General features: G+C 42.7%; 1 protein-coding gene across 1 annotated transcript in view; it reads right to left on the bottom strand.

Annotated features, from left to right (window-relative positions):
* Window positions 1–12,502, bottom strand: part of Dnajc5b (DnaJ heat shock protein family (Hsp40) member C5 beta) — a 173,305-nt gene that overhangs the window by 40,651 nt on the left and 120,152 nt on the right. The window contains exon 3 of the mRNA XM_051172972.1: window positions 10,082–10,197. The gene's annotated coding sequence lies outside the window, so the exon portion shown is untranslated. The remainder of the gene's footprint in view (window positions 1–10,081; window positions 10,198–12,502) is intronic.

Genomic DNA, 12,502 nt, shown 5'->3' with positions numbered 1-12,502 from the left:
CCTGGTGACTCTAATGAAAAGAGATTGGCAGCCCTACCCACAGTCAAGCCCACAACTATCACAAATTCAAAGCCAGCTGCAGTTTTCCATGAGACTGACTCCTCCAAAATACTGGGGATATGGAAAAGGTAGACGGAATACTACATTCAAATATCATATAAAATTAGCATGGCTACAAATTCCAAAATCTATGGAATATAAATAGGATTCCAAATATGCTATAGATCATGGAATAGAAGAAGCTGAAATATTTTTTAAAAACTAAAAACATAAAAAATTTAATGAAATCACAGAAAATTCCCCAAGTGTAGGGAGAGAAATGAAAAAGTGAAGTTTAAAAACAGTCATGACTGGAGAACCTTTCCATATGCCACTGAAACAAAGAAATAACATTAAAAGCTATAAAAGAAAATGCTAACTCAGTTATATAAGGAAACACATCCAAAGAACATCAGACCTCAAAAACAAAACAAAACAAAACAAAACACCTAAAGCCAGGAGATTATGAAAGTATATATTTAAAGTCCTGAAGGCCGAAAGTTTCCAACTAAGATTGCTATGCTCAGAAAAAAAATCTTTTAAAAATTGATGTAGAGACAAGAATCTTGTGCTTATGTTAAACACAAACTGAAGCATTGCAGAAAATCACAAGTGAATCCTAATCACACGAGAGGCAGAAAAAGTCTCAAGAAAGCACAGGAAAGCATACAATGGTTGTGTGGAATGTCTAAAGAGAGAAAGCTGGAAATGAATCACTTTCACACAGAAAACCAACAAAACGCCAATACAAATATGGGAGAAAGGAAAGAACAATCATTTAACCTCTTTTAACTACAAAAATTGGAATACCTCTATCAACAATAGCTTTAAGTTTGCACGGTATAAACTCTCCAATTAAAAGATGAAAACTAGCTTATTGTGTTAAAAAAAAAAAAAAAAAAAACGTATCCAGTGTCTCCCAGTAAAACACCACACTGGCAAAGATACAGATTCAGAATAAAACTATGATGAGGCAGGGGTGGTATTGGGAGGTGATGAGGGAGGGGCTGCAATCGAGATGTAAAGAATTCAAACTGCAGAACAAGCAGGTAACTTTGCTAATCCCACTACATGGGAATAGCTCTGAGACTGGCTGAGATACAAAGGTCTATGCATAGACAAGGCTTCATGTTGGTCACAAGAGTCACTTATAGAGACCATTCTTAGTATGGCATGAAGGAAGATTTGCAGATGTCTTACTTCTGTTCATACAATGATCAGAGAACCACCTTTAATTGTTCTGTGCATCCTGCACACCTCATACAATCACAATGTTAGAACTGTGTAACGCTTGTGAGAAATTATGTTTTCAGAACCAGACACTGACACCTGATCAGACCTGGCAGGATTCATTCCTCTCAGCAAGCTGGATGCTGACATCCTGCATCCTCCATGTTCCAGCCCCAGGCACCTCAGTTGCTGTTACCCATCAGAACAGGAGAGCTCCCAGGACAGTGTTGTAGAAAGCTTCTGATCCCAATTGGTCCAGCATTTCAGACTGTCCCACACAGGACTACTATTAAGCCTGGAATTTTGCAACATTTGGAAAATGGGCCACAAATGCTATCCCTGGTTTACTTAACCATTTCCCCCATATTTGGGCGGGAGGAGCCTTCAAAGGTATTATTCACCCTAAATCGGCCTGAAGAAACCTTAAGAGAATGATGTCCCATTCCCTCTAAGGGGGGTTGGGTAGGTTTCTGTTTACTCTCTTGATCTACAGATACTTATTTTTATTGTGAGGTGGTTATAAGTTATTATTGGTCTTTTACAGAGAGAAAACTAGGTTGGACTCAGGGATGTCTCTCTTTTCCTTTATCTTTCTTTCGTAGGTAAGGAGATAGGAACTGAAAAAAGAAAGGAAGGGAGCTATAGAAATATAGAGAGAGGATAGAACAAAAGGTAGATTATTTAATCTACTCCTCATCTCAAGGCCTTAATTGTTACACACAAATAAGATTATTTTTTAATTCAATGGTATTGAATTTTGTATATTGATGCAAATCATGGTAATGTCAAAAATAGTCTAATTTTATAACAAGGATATATATTCTAGGTCTAATAGATAGATATAATTCTATAGATATGTAAGGTAAAATAGTTAAATAAAGTCTTCAAACGCTTCAGAGACCTAAATAATATGGCATTTAAAGACGTTTTTTATTATTCTAAAGATTCTTTGAAAACAAGACAAGTTAACTCCTGGCCACACCCAGCCTACCTCAAAGAAGATGATGAGCATCAAAGAATTCCCTTATGGAGATGGCTTCAAATGTCGCAAACAAGCCTCTGGGCAAAATGTCCTCATTTCTGCCACAGAAAGAAATCTGCCTAAAAATAGGCAAGTTTAGATGCAAGCCAAGTCAACGGCCGAACTCTGCCAAGACAGGGTAAACAAGTCCTCAATAGTTCCTGCTTTGCATATATGTCTGTCAGATATATTGGGCCAGAAGACTGAAGATGATGCTCAGCGTTATAGAGGGTGTTGGGTGACTGTTTCAGGCAGTAAACTGTCTCAATCATTTTTTTTTTCCATTTTTGAAGCTGCTAACCTGAACTTCTGATTCACTCAGGTATTTAAGTTTTATTCCTTTTCAAGTCTCTGACAGGGTTGAAAACCAGATAGTTTAGTTTTTCAATTAAGCTTAGTAGGTTAGGGGTTAAGATGTTTTTAGATCAAGATGGATGTTTTAGGTTAAAAGTGATGAGATATGATAGATATTGATCTTCATTCAGAAATTTAGACCTGACAAGATATGAAAGATGTTTACTTCAAGTTTGTCAAATACAAATAGCCAAAACACTATGAATGTAACATTTATATAATCCTGATTGTCTCATGGTTCTTCCTGCTGTATGTAGTTTTTTTTACTCATGTGTAATAATATAAATGTATATGTTAAAAAAGAAACAATGAAAAAGAATAAAGCTGTGGAAAATAACTAACTTAAGTTAATTAATTAAGCAGATGGAAGTTCAAACCTTGCTGGCATAGGTATCTTGGTATGATAAAATGAACTCTAAACCAAAATTATCCAGAAGAGATAAAGAAAGTCCCATATTAATAAAGGAAACAATCCATGAGAAAAATATAATAAAGCCAGTTGTGGTGAGGAACTCCTGTAATCATCTGTAATTGTGATGCTTAGGAGGCAGAGACAATAGAATTGCTAGTTCAAAGCCAGCCTCAAGTAAAACATGAGTTTGAAGCCTGGGCTATATTAAACCATGTTGGAAAGAGAAAAAAAAGCAACACAAAAAAGGGAATATAACAAATGTAAGTATGTTTGCACCAAACACTGGGGCTCCCAGCTTTGAGAAACACTAAAAGGCACAGAACAACAACTGTATTCTGATACAATAGTACACAATGATTTCAACACTTTACTCTCTAATAGGTAGATCATGCCAATCATGCGCACACACATGTGTACATGTATGTTCATGCATGGGTACACACACACCACATGCATGGGGATGTCAGACGTCTATGTCAGGTTTTGTTTTTCAGAAGCCTTTGTTATCAGACAAGGTCTCTCCCTGACCCAAAGCTCACTGATGTGGCCTGATGGACTTGCCTGCTAGCCCAGGGTCCACTCGGCTCTGCTTGCCCTACACTAGGATTAAAAGTGTACGCCACCACACCTGGGGTTTTCTGTGGGTGCTAGGAACTTCAGTCCTCACTTCTGTGAGGGAATCACACTACTGACTATGTCATCTTCCCGACCCATTTATGTTCTCTTTATTAACTGTTTTCTGTGGTCAGCATTCAAAAACAGTTTCAACTTGAAGGAGGAAAAAAAATGTATTCACCATTTGTCATCTGTCTGAAAACGAGAGAGATGGCATGTGTTCTAGTCTCATTCTGCTGTGATAAAACACCACGACCAAAAGCAACTTAGGGACAAAGTGTTTATCTGGCTTATACTTCCAGGTCACTGTCTGTCATTGGATGAGTCGGGGCTGCAGCTCAAGCAGGAACTCAAAACAGAAACCATGGAGAAATCCTGCTGGCTCACTCACTCCATCTCATGCTTGGAGAGCTTTTAAAAGTTTATTTTCTATTTTTAAGATTATAATATAATTATATCATTTTCCCCTCCCCATAATCCTTGCTGCTCTCTTACAAACCCACGGTCCCTTTTTCACTAATTGTTATATTCGTGTAAGTATGCATGTGAATTTCTAAATACCTAAATACAACCTGCTCACTCTGTATGCTATTGGTATGTATGTGAGCTAATTTTTTATATAGCCCAGTACCAACTACCAAGGGAATGGTGCTCCCTGAAGTGGGCTGGACCCTCATACATCAACTAAGAATTAAGATAACCACCCACGGGCATGCTCACAGACCAATCTGCTCTAAGCAATTCCTCAGTTGAGTCTTTCTTCTCATATGACCCTAGGATGTATTGAGATACCAGAAGAACTAAAACTGGATTTCAGGGTCACCGGGGCAAAGGTTAAGAAATAGGCCTACAGGAGATAATCTGGCCAGCAGCACGGAAGAACCAGCAACCAGTGTTGTTGCCTTCTTTTTCACCCACAGGAAATAAGGTTGCTAAAAAATCAGCCTAGAGAAAGAGCAAAGAAAACCAAAACTGTTTGTGATTTTTGGTGCCCTCTCACAACTGATCATTTTAAAGCACAATACCCCTTTCATATTCAACCAATAGGCACTTGCCAGGTTGGAACTCCCCTGCTTTGGGTGCCCTGGGAGGGAAAGGAACCTATAAATTTACCCTCAGCTTTGAGTTTGGGGCTCTTTCCGGGTACCACTGTATTGGTGACCATCAGAGCCTGGCTCAAGTTTCAAATTAAAGATCCTCTTGTGCTTGCATCTGTATTGAGTCCTGGTGGTTTTTTTTTGGGGGGGGGGCGGGGGTTGCAATCTGGGCACAGCAATGTCAAGTTGACAATTAAAGCTAATTAGGATAGCATGGCTCTCATATATCAATGGGTAGTTCTAAAATACTTAAAACATACAAACAAAACAATCCACTCTCCCACTGTATAGCCCAGACTGGGTTTGAACCAGTAACTCTCTTACACCAGCCTCCTAAGCGCTGGGATTAGAAGCATGCATCATCAGCCTTGGCTTATAATATACAACTATCAAAGCCTAGAGATGATCATTTCTGACCACTGTGCTCCCTTCCCAGTTGTGAGTGCTCCCAACTTGGGTGCTCCGGTCACCAATCCAGAGCTGAGGTGAGGGGGAGGGAGAAGAATTAAAGGTTGCTGAAGATAATCCGCTAAATAGTTTACAGTAATACCGATATAAGACAATCCAATTAGTTATTCAAGCCTGCAAAATGTTTACAGCTGTTGCAGACAAAAACGGGATATGAAGTAAAAGGCGAAACATAAAACTAGTATTTCAGATTAGAGGCGTATCAGGAAGGTTCTGGAGGGGTGATCGTACTTGGGAGACCTGCTGTCTGAGACTGAGCATTACAACAAGAAAGAACATCAGGTCCTTGAGGAACATTGCCTCGGTGACTCAAGAACAAGTAAACGTCTGTGGGCATTTGCAGGACCCTTCACAGTAAAGATGACACCTGGGCTCTAACACTCCTCCCTCTCTCTATGGAACGTAAGTGAACTTACAGTCTCCCTCAAGCATCTTCTACCCTAATCACTGAAGGAGCTTTCTCAACGGAGCCCAGAGCCCATTCATACAGCTCGTGTTGTCCCTAAGCACCTTGCTCAGGAAGGCCCATCTCCACTTCCTGAGTCCTGGGATTACAGGCTGGCTGCCATGCCCACCTGGCATGTAATGGCTTCTCGAGTCACACCCTTATACACAAGTGCTTTAACTGCTAAGCCATCCCCAGAGCCCTAAAGACTCTTCTGATGATCTAGTTGGATAAGGCGTCATGAAGGAAAACGTTAGGGTTTGGAGGCTAAACTGTAGGGAGGGTCTACTTCAAAATGACACACAGCTCAGTGAAGATGACGTCTAGAACAGCAATGGTCACCAATCCCCTGCCTGACCCAAGGAAGCATTCCTGAGCCTCTATGTACAGAGAAGTTAGAAACAGAAGAGGTGTTTCCCAGGCATTTGTTAAGGATTTGAGGAGGACAAAGGTCTGGAAACCATGAGGCTACACCACAGGAAGAAGCAGCCTCAGGCAGATACAGGCTCGAGACTTACTCCAGGGGAAGCAGAGGCAGGGGTAGGCAGAACAGCAAGGCAACATTGCTGCTACCACCCTTGGGCCTGGTCAGAGGAGGGTAGGTCTCAGATGAGCAATATTCCCTCTAGAAGCATTTGTCACATCCCCAGGGATGCTGCAAATGTGTGGGAGCACTGAAAATCAGAAAGATGTAACACCTGACAGGGCAGGAAGGATGAGTGGGAGGAGCATCATGTTGCACTGCACATAATTTAGATATGACTGAGGAAAACACCAAGGCTATAAATATAAACTAGGGGCAGTGTGACAATGCTAATGGAGATGATGAGAGTGAAGACTGGACCTTGAAGCCCATCTTCAGGAAGAATTTTCAGGGGAGGATGATGGGGGCCTGTGGCTGTACAGACTAGGCTGCCCAGCAGAGGAGTTTACAAAACAGAAAGACCATGTTTATCACCACGGCTTGTACATCCAGGAGCGATGTTTACTGTGCTCACTCACGTGTCTCTCTTCACTGCTGTGCTCTGGGTCCTAAAGGTTTGCTGTCCTGGTTTGTGGACAGTTCTGACCAAGAAAGCTGTTAAGGCTTTTGGCATGAAGTGGGTGGAGAGCAAGGAACCAGCTTTTAGAAAACATCTTCTATGTGTCCGAAGGACATCTCTGCATGTGTCAGCTCTTTTACAACCCAGGGCTTAAAAACCTGGGGATCACATTTAACTGGTCACCTTTTGGAGCCTCTTGGACCCTTCTGGTTTTCTGGGAGAAGCAAGGACAACAACTCTGTGCTTTTTTTTTTTTTTTTTTTTTTTTTTTTTTTTAAGTAATTGCCTTAGTTTTTACTTTTTGTCACTGTGACAAAATACCCTGACAAAAGCAACGTAAGGGAGGAAGAGTTCATTTTGTCTTACAGTTTCAGAGGGCTACAGTCTCTCATGGCAAGGAAGACATGGCAACAGGCAGGGAAAGCATGCTGGTGGGAGCAGGAAGCTGGCTGCTTGTGCTACAATCCTCCTCAGAAAGTAGAGAGCAAGCAGGATGTAGGGCCAATCTACAAGCCCTCAAGGCCCATCACCTGTGACGCTGCGCCTCCTAAAGCTCCCACAACCTTCCTAAACAGCACTACAGGCTGGAGACCAAGAGTTAATCAGGCAGTGGAGGATGCTTTTCATCATTCAAACCACACAGACATGGACATGTCAGAGAGGCAAATGCGGAGGTGAAGACTTGCTGTACCATCCAGACACTACCGAGAGGAAGAGCCAAAGAACTCAAGGCCCATTGGCCCACATGACGATTCTCAGGCTCTGAAATATTTGGTTCAACTCACTCCTTGCTCCTCATACCTTCTGACTCGGATGTGGCTCCTCTGTTGGTCTTCTCTGAGGAAGAGAATTCACGGTAAACAAATTAGCATCCTAGTGAGGAACTCTTTCTCTGAGGTGATGACATTGATCCAGTACAACCTTACACCTGACCAGGGCCATGAGGGCCCTGCAGCGGGGTCCAGGATGAGAGGCCCCAGGAAGGGACAGCAGGACAGAGCTATTATGATAGGCTTACACCTCAGCTCATACAATGAACCTGTTTGTAGACTAAGAGGTAATTCCAGGAGGAAGATAGGGGAGGAGACGCTTAAAAGTAGAGAAATGCATGAGTCAAGCAAACATTTAGAAACTTCTGCCTGTGGGCCAGTTTGTAAGCATAACAAGTTGGAAAGAAGACTCTGTGCCAAAACTCCTTGATGCATCTCCAAATAGTCCCATGGCTGCTTTCAGGGTGCTGGCAGACACATCCCTCCCAGGCCTTCTGGTCTTTGTTAAACCTGCCTCTGCCAGTATGAAGAAGCGGTCTTCTCCTTCCATCCCAAACTCCGGAGTCTCAATGCTGACCCCTGCCACAGTTCGTGATAGGATGTGAAGTGTGTTAGATTTGGCAACAGACATCATTTTACCAGGCATACTGACATCTGCAAGCAAGGTATCCTAGTGAATAGCATTCACACATTTTATAGGGGACCCCCAAGTTCTGAGGGCTGTGTGTGTGTGTGTGTGTGTGTGTGTGTGTGTGTGTGTGTGTGTGTGTGAGAGAGAGAGAGAGAGAGAGAGAGAGAGAGAGAGAGAGAGAGAGAGAGAGAGAGAGAGAGCGCTTGCATACTGATTCAATATACTTTCCAGTGTGGGTAAGCAAGGCCAAGGATCCTGCGTTCAAAATTGTCCCTGGTGTGAAACAGGGAGATTGGGCTGTGCCTAAGCCTCCTGGAGAAAAGTCTTAGAAATGCTATCATGGGATGTTTCCCTGCCCTCACCCTGAGCATTCCCATATTCCTCTTCCTAATGGAAAAACAAAGACAGAAACACTACTCAGTTTCCAACATGGAAATCTATATCTAGGTTGGTATGGTAATCCTTCAGCTTATGTGATTTTTCAAATCACCATTTTCTTTAGAAAAATAATATAATTTAGTGTTGCTAGGTTAAATCCAGTCATGCACTGCTGCTGGACTATTGCATTAGGGTCTAGGTTGATCAATACTCACAACGGGCCGAATGGAGTTTGTGGTATTTTATGCCTTCTTTGCCTCTTTTCAAAAAGATTTCTCTTTAGACATGTAGTATCTCTCAATTAAAGTACTTTTAAAACGCCCTGGGGCATTTGCACTACAGTGAATGCAATGAAAAGCTGGCTGGTGCTGCAGGCTGAAAGGCGAAGGCAAACTACAAGCCTGCTCTATGCGTGAGCAGCGACCACACAGACTTCATCTCGCTGGGCTCAAAACCAGACTCTTCATATATTATTGATTCACATTTCATTTCATCTCAGACAGAGTAACACACAGGAACACTTATAGGAAAGCGAAGATACTATGTCCCACAAAATACCAACTAGGTAACAGTAGCCAAAATTACCTATAAAACCTCTTCCTAAACAAACAAGTAAATAATGGGCCAATAATATCATTTAACCCTGCACATAGCTTAATTTTCACAAATTGTTTTGCAATACTTTTACTTTCTTATACCTCTTTGCAAAAGTCACACTCTTAGAATTTATTCACAACCCTTCAGCTACACGCCATCCGACGGGCAACGGTTGCCTTGCAAAGGCACCAAGGAAGTGACGCTTGGTCATCCAGTACATGCTACTCAGTCTTCTGAGTACAACGGGGCTGCGTTATAATTCCCGTAGCACCATGATATCTTAGGGCATTGGCCACTGTCATCAGACTGCATGCTGCCTGCCTGCTTCTGGGTCACGGCTAAAACTGAACGAAGGTCCGGTGCTGTACTGGAGATGGGCCCTGCGTCACCATAAAAGCAACATTCTAAAAGCTCTAATTACATGCATCTAGGAGGATTTTTCCATGTTGAAATGAAATTTTCTCCTCAAAGCAGAAGCTTCCCCTATGACCAGTATGTGAATTATGAAACAAATAAAATTAAACTATGCCTTTCTTAGCAGGAATCTTTCATAACTGAAGAAATTAGTGTGGGCTGACAGATCAGCTAAACGCGGAAAACTCCTACAGTGGCTGTCACTGGGGAAGCCACCTGGCCTTGCCGTTTTGTTGTGACTTCTATTTCTTCATTTGAATTCAATTTAGTAGAGCCAAATCCTCACAACCCAAAAACACACTATGATTTTAGAATGAGCACTGTCCCTGGCTTAACCACCTAATCACTACTTGGACATAGATGCTTCTAAATAGAATTAGTATTTATATAAACAGCAACCTGAAAGTGAGGCAGTTCAGGCACGTTTTCAGTCCCTCACAGTACCTGTTCCTAGGACTCCACTCCTGTCCTGCGACGGGAAGAACTTACTGTTTTCACCACTTCTGGAAACAAATGTGGAGACAGACAGAAGGCAGAGGTAGGAGGGAAAGGAGCACTACTCCATACCTGTCCCACTGCGACAAGCTAGCGGCCTCTCTTTTCCATCCTTCCCGCTGGGTTGTGCAGGTCAGTGGATTCGGGTTACTTTTCATTTGTTACTTTATCAGCCAATGGTTATCTCTCTGGAAAACATAACAAAGGCCGAATAAAACATACATGACCACACAGTCTGCTATTACAGAGCACTGTGGCTCTGAATCGACGCAGCGGGATCTACCTTTTAGCGGGAGCGTGGCTCACCTAGCTCAACTGTGGAGCAGCCTTGTGCTGAAGCCCAGCACGATTTCTCTGCTCTCTGCACCTGCTGACTGGCTTCTTCCTGATTTCACTGACTTCCTGGTCTAAGGTTTGGCCTAAGGTCGAGTTAAAATTGCCGGGGAGTAATAAAGAGGTATCTTAATGGTTTACTGTACTGATACAACTCTCTCCACAGTGCCACAGCCTTTTGCCAAGGGGCACCCGGTTCACAGCCATTTAATCTCTAGTCCAAACAGTCTCAAATGCTCACACAAGAAAGTCCTGTGAGAAAACAGCATACTGATGACAGTCTCAGGTGGAGCAGGTGTGATCCTGAACGTGGTCCCTGAGGCTTAGGGTGGAGTGGCCTCCCTGTACCACAGCGGAGGAGACCTAAAGCCATGCGATACACTCACTGCAGAACGCTTTCCGCCTCTAGGGGGCGTTTGTATTTTAGATACCAAAGAACAGAAAAATCTTATCCTAATTTCTAGTCAGTTTAGGAGGAAACTCGTCACACAAAGAAATGGAAGTGAGGTTCCAGCATCACTTCAGCCTAAGGACAGTGTCCTTTAAAGAAATGAAAATGGTTGCTACGTGAACAAGTTATGTATATTTTAAAAAAAATTACAGCATGCGTTCCAAATTCAACTTAACAGCAAATATTTCAGTACAATTCAAAACTTTTCAAACTTCGTTATTCTTTTTAAGTCACTAATATTTTAGTATTGCTTAATTCATTAGCTTTAAAAATGTATTGTAAAACTCTCATGTGAAATTGAGCTGTAGCTATGTTTAATCAAGAAAGCATTTTTAAAAAAAGAACAACAGCAGCAAAAATAGTAGAATAAACTAGAAATCACCAGTTCTTATTGTCCTACTCTTTCATACTAGTCACAGGTCTAAGCGCTAGAAAATCACTGATTTAAAAGGAGGAGAAAGAGAAGAGCGTGGACTTTGGGGTTGTGGGGTCTCAGCATTACAGACATCCCAAAGAGACCAAAAGCAAAAGTTCAAAAGGAAGATTGTTGGATAGATGCTCCAAGGTCATCTCATGCAGTGAACAGACCTGGCACTGCTTCCCTGAACAAAGCAACGGAGTATGTCAGAGAGAAGGCACATGATGCCGTTGCTGGCAGATGCCAAACAGGTGGGTGAGAATCCAGCCGGGCCCTGGCTGCTTCCTCTGCACAAGTAGAAGCGCATCCTGATGTGTACGGGTACACTGCACATAAGATGCGATCACACACCTACACACAGAGTGCTTCTGAGCACACACCACCAAGGCTCATAGCCAGCGCCTGGTGAGACCTTCTAGGAGGACAGAATTTTGAACAGCGTTAGTAGACAGGAGAACCACTGCACAGCCCGTAAGCAACTGATCTAAGAAGCATTAAACTGAAAGCATTGTGGTGCGAACGGTTCACATTCTTAAAAGGGGGGCTTAGAAAAGACAGGGAGGAACTAAAGAGACCTTTCCTGAGGTGGCGGGAGGGGTGCGAAGTGCTAATTGCCATGGTTTGAATCCAAAATGTCCATAGATTCATGTTTGAGCACTTGCTCCCCCCCCCCCTTCCCCCCCCCCCCCCGCCCAAGCTGGTAGTGTCATTTGGGAGATTCTGGAAACTTCATTAGGTAGGGATAAGTGGTGGGAGTAGCCACTACAGACAAGCCTGTGAAAGTTAGGACCCAATGCCTGGTCCTACCCTGGTCTACCTCTTGGCCTGGCATGCTGTGAACAGGCTCTGCCATACTTTCTTGCTGCCCCACCCTCCTGAGCACAGTGAGCTGAAGCCGTTAGTCACAGTAAGCCCTTCCCCGGGCCGTCTCCGCTACGCACCCGGGTCACTGTGATACAAAGCAAGCTAATACACGGTCGTTTCTCCTAAGTTCTACAGACGGAGCCATCACTATTCCCTTAGAGGCTCATCAGAATCTTTTCTATATCATTTTCAATTAAAGCATATGGTTAGGACTATTCAAAGAAATAACTAATATGTTAACACAGAATCTTACAGTGCTGCCCATCAGACAAAGTCCTTGAATACACAACCAAAACAATTCACACGAGTATGAGGGCACACATTCTCATTTAAATTTCATTAGATTCTCATTAAGTATCTTTCATTAAAAATATCTCAGAAGAATGCTAAACATGGGACGGGCAGTGACACAGGGCTTTAACAAACA

The sequence above is a fragment of the Acomys russatus genome, chromosome 31, assembly GCF_903995435.1.
Source record: "Acomys russatus chromosome 31, mAcoRus1.1, whole genome shotgun sequence".
NCBI classification, from domain to species: Eukaryota; Metazoa; Chordata; class Mammalia; order Rodentia; family Muridae; genus Acomys; species Acomys russatus.
This window is presented reverse-complemented; position numbering and strand designations above follow the sequence as displayed.